The following is a 7,500-nucleotide window of genomic DNA, read 5'->3' as shown; positions in this document are numbered from 1 at the left end:
AAACACTGTAAGTGGAAAGCTCTAACATGAGAAAAAAGCAGTAGATGATGAATTTAACCAGAAAACGCTGTTGCAACACTGAAAGGTAAACATACATTGGGGGCGTTGTAGATGAGAAGGCGCATTAGTCTTTCAAACAGGAATTCAAGAGTTGTGTTGGAAACGATAAGGCTAAGAAAAAATGAGTATTGTTTAGTAGTCATGCACAGAAGAAACTTGAAAAAAGTTCATTTTGATATTAAAAGGAAGAAAATTTGATTCATAGGTGTTTTTCACATGGCACAACACAAGCCTTATATAAAAATTGCAAAAAATGCTCTTATAAAACTCAAGACAAAACGTCACAATTACAACTGTTTTTGCAAGGTAGAACATTAAGAAAAGAAGCTAAGAAATTTGGTTGCCAGCATAGGACATTGGCCTTTATACATAGAGGGAAAGGAAAGGGAGGGATATACCATAGACGATAAAATGGAAGTCAGTGGGTCAGGTGAGGCAGCCAGAGACGACCGGAAGAGTCGTGAACTGAATACCTCATGAAGACGATGGAAGCTGAAGTAGCATGACAACCAAACTGGGATAGTTATGATGTTATTGCTACCCCTGTGATTCAAGATAACACTTACATATAGCTAGCTATAAATGTAATTCAAAATAGCACTCATAAAGAGCTATCTGTCAATGTGATTCAGAATAACCTTAATACTGAGGAGCTGTCATTGTGACTCAATATAGCGCTTATATAGAGCTAGCTATCATTGTGATTCAAAATAGCACTTATATAGAGCTAGCTGTCATTGTGATTCAAAATAGCACTTATATAGAGCTAGCTGTCATTGTGATTCAAAATAGCACGTATATAGAGCTAGCTGTCATTGTGACTCAAAATAGCACATACATAGAGCTAGCAGTCACTGTGATTCAAAATAGCACTTATATAGATCTATTATAAAGAGCTAGCTGTCATTGTGATTCCAAATAGCACTCATATAGAGCTAGCTGTCACTGTAGTTCAAAATAGCACTCATATAGAGCTACTGTCGCTGTCACTGGGATTCAAAAGTCCACTCACATAGAGGTAACTGTTATTGTGAATAAAAAACTCATATAGAGCTATCTGTTATTGCGATACAAAATAACACTTAAAGAGAGCTAGCTATCACTGTAATTAAAAAAAAGTACTCACAAAGAGCTAGCTATCTCTGTGACTCGAAATAACACTCTTATAGGCACAGCTATGCCACTGATTTAGAATAACACTTATATGGAATAGCTATTACACGTATCCCAAATAGCATTTATATAGCTCTATAAATGAAAATATTTCATATAACTGTAATTCAAATAAAACATATAGAGTGAGCTCTTGCAGTAATTCAAAGTAACACTCATACAGAGCTAACTACCACTGTGATTCAAATTAGCTAGAGATAGCTATGATTGTGATTAAAACTAACATTAAATAGAGCTAGTTATCAGTCTGATTCAAAGTAACACTAATACAGAGTGACAGATGACTGTTATTCAAAATAACGCGCAAAAAGAGCTAGCGGTTATCATTGCGATTAAAAATAACACTTATATAAAGTTAGATATCATTGTGATTCTATATATAACCTTCTATATTATTCTCATATAGAGAGAACTAGCCTGCCCTATGAGCCTACAGAGGCCCAGGAGGACTTTAACTTTTTAAAATTAAGAGAGAGCTATCACTCTAATTCAAAATAAGGCTACTGTTACGAGTCATAATAATGTTCGTATTAAGGTAGTTAACACTTTTGTTCAAAGTAATCTGCATATAAAGCTAGTTACTGTTGTGACTCAAAATTATTTTGATATTAAAATATCATTCAGAATTATATTTATATTGAATAAACTTTACATCAATCAAAATACTGCTTATTCAAAAATAACCTTCAGATAGAACAGCATTCAAACAGAGGTAGCTCAGTTTTTCTAAACGACCGTCATTTAAAGCAAATTGAGTTATTCAAGATAAACTTCATATAAAGGAAACGAGCCATATCCAAAAATTTCCATCATGTAGAACAAGTTAACACTTATTATTATTCAAAATAATCCTCACATAAAAGTAGGTTGAGACGATTGTTCAGAATGAGCATGCATGCATTCAAAAGCATTCACTATTCAAAGAAAGGGCACATTCTATAAAAAGGAAACTCAGAATCCACATGACCTTTTGAAATAATGTATCACGTAAACCATAACGGGATTTAACAAAGATACAGAATACCAAAAGTATCACTAGTAGCTAATGAACTCATAAGAAGCGGTTTGTATCGGTTTTTTTGAGAAAAGACTTAAAAAAAAAAAACACGAAGCGATCACATATTGTTAGAAAAGGGGGAACAAATTAAATCCCAGTACATAACGATTTAAAAGAAAGATTAGCATCTTCCAACTGTAAGCGCTGATCGCATGAATTTCACCGATGATGATCCATTCAGTTAGTGCTGTAAGCAGCTGTACCGAGAAATTGGTAAATTAAGATTCTGATGTAGTACCATATGTGAGCAAGCCCGTACCTAAACTTTAGGGCATCAACACACACAAACGCACATCGTCACGCTCACACTTATCAATTTCCCGTTGCTTTTACTCTTCGCACGACCCAAATCTCAAACAATAAAAGAATCTACTACCCCCGCCTAACCTTTCCGAAGAAACTTCGGTCATGAGTCTCTCGTCTCGTACCACCGTACCTTCTGCTCGCACCCTAATTGGCATGCCACGTCTCCTTTCCCCCCATCCCCAAACAAGATAGCAGAAAAATAGGGAAGATTTCAACTTGAAAGATATGCTGTACGTGAGCTCGAACTGGCGCTGTTTTGTCAGAGTGCTAATAGATGGCTCTGCTACTCTCTGAGATGACGTCACAAATTGGAGGGAAATTCAGTTGTTACTTAGTTACCGACTTGTCATGCCGGCTGTATGAAGTGTCGTCCACTACAATTTTGTTTTATATATGACAGGAGAAAACTCCATTTACTTTCATACACTTGTGATGGAAAACAGGTAGTTATTTTTGTTTCTGTCATGTTTAGATGAGTTATAGCGTAATTGAAGTACTAATTAAGTGCTAGCTGTTAACCCCAGCGGGTACTGAGCAACCAAAATGAGTGAATGTACGGTCTTGGAGTGTTGTCAGCAGATGTCAGTTTCCTTTGATTTAGGTATATACAGTGCAGAGATGATATTAAAGAACCAAAAAACGCCAAATATTGAACTCAAATAACTACTAAGATAACGTACATAATCAACCTGGGTGTTTTTCAATCCATTCATGAGCTTAGGCCTAGGCCTATTGGTGTTTTGCGGTACTACGGACAAAAATCTGAAAATGATTCGGTGTCACAAAATCTTATCAGGAACACATTAACTCAACCACATGATGAAACTAATTAGACAATTACAGCCATTTCCTTCAAGGGATACTCAATTCAAGATATCTCTTCAATGATCAGAGTATTAGACCTAGGCCTAAGAGCGTTGGTTGCATGTTTCCAGGCGGACGTGTGGGAAACCCCTAAATACATAATCAAGTATGTGTTTTGTAAATGTTTGTTTGAAAACAATACTATTACTGGTCTAAGATGCAGATATAAACGCGTTCTGGCATCGTTTGAAACAGTATTTACCCGTATATAGGTGGGGCTTTTCTTTGTTGTTATATGTAGCAATGAGGTAGAATTTAAAAACTCCTCTACTTGAGGTCACAAAACTAAAAAAAATATTTAGGCTTGTATGGGTATGCCATTACGTTTCTGTATAAACCATGTAGACGTGACTGTACTGTATGTGTGTGTGTATATGTATGTGTGTTTGGGCAGGGTGATTAACAGCATTGTAAAATGTAGGTCACCGAAACGTTCACATGAGCAGCTATCAGAGAGAGAGGGAATATGAATTTTATGAGAATATTTTTTACTGTACTGATGATAAAGTTTACTTTATCATCATTATATCTTGTAGCTAGAAAGATTTTATCATCCTAATTTTCACGTATTTTCTGGAGTCGTCTGATTTCGTTCAGTTAGGTTTGATATTTTATCTTTACGTAACATTTAAATTACGTCCGAGATACTGTATAGCTTGAATATAAAGAATGGAGAGCGGCATTATCTTCAAAGGTTTGCGTTTCACGTTGTTTATAGGCAAGTAGACACGCATTTCCCCATCACAGTCTACAGTAGATTCCCTTAAATTATTTTTGATAGAATTAGTTCATGTTGTCAAGGAAAATACCATGTAGAAAATGACATATAAAAAAAAAAACAAATTTATTGCTAGCGAAGATCACAGAACCAGTGTGATATATATTTTAATAATAGATGGACGCCAAACCAGTAAGTGAGGCTTCCAAAAAAAATATTTTGGCAAATTTTCCATTTTTGCAGTATGACATTTTTTCTGAATTAGGTTATCAGAGCTCAAACAGTTGGCGTTACAAAAGTGCTAACTTTTTTCTTTAGTAGTGCTTTCTCTTTACCTTGCTCGTATAGTTTTTGCTCATGCACCAAAGAAGGCCCGGATTTCCTGCGGCGCCTCTCGAGGAGACTTTCCTGATCACATGACCTGGCTGAAGTGATTTTCTCTCTCTCTCTCTCTCTCTCTCTCTCTCTCTCTCTCTCTCTCTCTCTCTCTCTTTCTTGTGACAGATAACCCACAATTAATCAGTCAATCTCTCTCTCATTATATATATATATATATATATATATATATATATATATATATATATATATATATATATATATATATATTAGCCTGCTGACTTTATCTCTCCGTTATGATAGGGAGGCAACAGGTTCCTAATACTTGTTTCCTCACTCGGTTCAGCCAATCAAACTTCCAGCTGAACTTGATGATGCTCCCTGAAACTCACAAGCGGACGCAAGGTATTTTTTTCGTTGTGACACTTGAACGAAATTATTTAACTGGAAGATACCAAAAACTTATTGTTGCATACGTAGAGGCAGTGTAAAATCTGCACTTAAATCTAACAGCTGCAAAATCCTTTATCACCACTGCTGTCGCTAAGCATCTGGTATGGTTTCAGGTTCATGCCCTTGCAGTTGTTAACCAGTTATGGACGTTGGGCCATAGCCATAGACTAAAAAAAACGTCCATCTGCAAGGCAGCAATTATCCTTTTAGTTGCCTTTTTACGACTACGGTGGTATATTCTATTTTATTCCATCAGTCCACTCACCAAGTTACCAGCATAGGTTTTAGGTAAATATGGCAGGCAGATCTCATAGGATAGCTCGTAATTGACTGAAATCAGCTACCGATGTCGTATGCTTATACTGATAAAGATGTAAATTATTCCTTCAATAAATACACCTGAATGCTATATGAATATAAAGAACCCTCACATCTTATATAGATCACAAGCATTCCGATTTATATTGATGATATAACAATACAAGCACACGAAAGACGAGCTTATATCAGATAGTGTACGAAGATCAAACAAAAGAACGATGCGGTTTCAATAATTGTTTTATCTAATTGTATTATTCGCGAATGCGAATAAAACGTATTTCAATAATTTATCGGATGTAAATTACATGAGTAAGGTAATATTGGAAATGATATGAAATATTGTGTTCTATGAAGCGATCTAGGGTAGGTGAAAGGAACAAACACTGCAGCATTGGCTGGAAGGCAAGAAATTACGGTTTATGCATGGCAGTGGTATTGCAGTTTTCTTGTCAAAGTACTTTGCATATTTATATAATTTTTTTTAGCATACAGATCATTACAATAGCTCAGTGACTGGGCAGTTTCAGGTGTGTTTTGCCAAATAACTTGTCGAGCAAAGGTTTTATATCTCCTTGAGTTCCTGTCACGCATTGCATGTTGATGACTTATATATAAGGCACAAAAGGCTGGCCTAGACACATTTTTTAAATATGAGGGATTGGAACAATTTTTAGATAGAATGAAAAAATAAAGGTTACGATAAGAAATTAATTTTGACTTACGAAATGAAAGTTTCCTTACAAGAAGACCACAACACATAGGCCTATTGTTCGCGTGTCAGTTTCGTGTTCTAGTGGTCAACATTATTAAAGGTTATTTTACGTAAGTGGATTTAATTTTGGTATCATAGTAAAGCTCTTTTTATATTCATGCAATGATATTGTACATGGAATAAAGTTTGAATGCTTAGGAAAGCATGTGATCTGACCAGTCTGTGCGTATAGGTACGTGTAGCCTGGGCTATATCAGTGAAAAAATATAATTATTGAAACCCCAGCGTTCGTTTGTATTTGATATGAGACGACTTTTTGATACAAGCTTGTCTTTCTTGTGCTTGTATAGGCATATCATCGATACAAATTGACCCGTTTACAAGAAGTTGTGAGGTTCTTTTATATGTCAACATTCATATTTATGTTACTGGAGAAACAGATCGAATATTTATCACATTAAGCCAGTAAGCTTTTTAGATCAGCAAAGTATTGTTTTCAAACAAACATTAACAAAACCAAAGCCTAATTATGTATTTAGAGGGTTGCCACACTTCTGCCTGGCAATGCATGAACACCCAGTTGGTGGAAACATGCAGCCATCACGAGCTACTCATGCGCATGTGCCACATCTTCAGCTGGTGGGTGGACAGATGAGTTGAAACCGACATAGTATTCTTACACCACCATCACAGGATAACTAACTTGCAAAAAGTAATATTACCTAAACTTAGAAATTTTAGAAATAAAATCACAATAAAGTTTTTTTTAGCGTAAGTGGAAATGAGTCATAATGGGATTGTTTTGTACTAAAAATCTTGGGAATATTATCTCTACTCTCATTATACCTGATTGGATTTCTTATTTTTATCAGGCTGTCTTGGTGAGGACATTGCCAGTTCCGTTAGACTGTTAAATGGATAAAGATTCGATAACATTCACTTGCGTGAAAGCACCTCTCAACAGCTGGTCAGGTAAGCAGTTCCAACAAATATATCACTATCAGTAACAGTTTCCGTTGTTTTTATTCATATTCTTTCATTACACGAACAACCGACACTTTAGTTGCCGTTATCGAGCAATTGTCATCTAAGTGAAAGAACGGGTAACGCCAAAGTGTCATTATTATTGTTTTTCCAGTTTTGGTAACAAACACTGCCTCCCATTACTAGCTGACAGAGCTCGACGTATGTTCATACCAGATGGGGTCAGCGGTCAATTCAACCGATGGGAATTCCTACTGCCAATTCTCTCTCTCTCTCTCTCTCTCTCTCTCTCTCTCTCTCTCTCTCTCTCTCTCTCTCTCTCTCTCTCAGTACTTCTCCGCCCTCGCTCTACCTCGGCCAATAATTCTCTTTTGTCTCTGCGTGTGTGCGTCTTTATTCCTCTCTCATTGCTTTACAGTACCTCACCACTTTTGTAGTTACACAAACGATCTAACCCCTCGCAATACAAGCTCAAACGATACCATATGTGGTTCGTAAAGAGCATCTTGTATCATC

The 7,500-nt window shown here is 36.1% G+C and overlaps 1 long non-coding RNA gene across 1 annotated transcript in view; it reads left to right on the top strand.

The window, feature by feature from the left end:
* Positions 1 to 7,500, top strand: part of LOC136832159 (uncharacterized) — an 89,895-nt gene that overhangs the window by 46,459 nt on the left and 35,936 nt on the right. The window contains exon 4 of the long non-coding RNA XR_010851103.1: positions 6,873 to 6,972. This is a non-coding gene — a long non-coding RNA (uncharacterized lncRNA). The remainder of the gene's footprint in view (positions 1 to 6,872; positions 6,973 to 7,500) is intronic.

The sequence above is a fragment of the Macrobrachium rosenbergii genome, chromosome 49 (genome assembly GCF_040412425.1).
Source record: "Macrobrachium rosenbergii isolate ZJJX-2024 chromosome 49, ASM4041242v1, whole genome shotgun sequence".
In the NCBI taxonomy this organism is placed as follows: domain Eukaryota; kingdom Metazoa; phylum Arthropoda; class Malacostraca; order Decapoda; family Palaemonidae; genus Macrobrachium; species Macrobrachium rosenbergii.
This window is presented reverse-complemented; position numbering and strand designations above follow the sequence as displayed.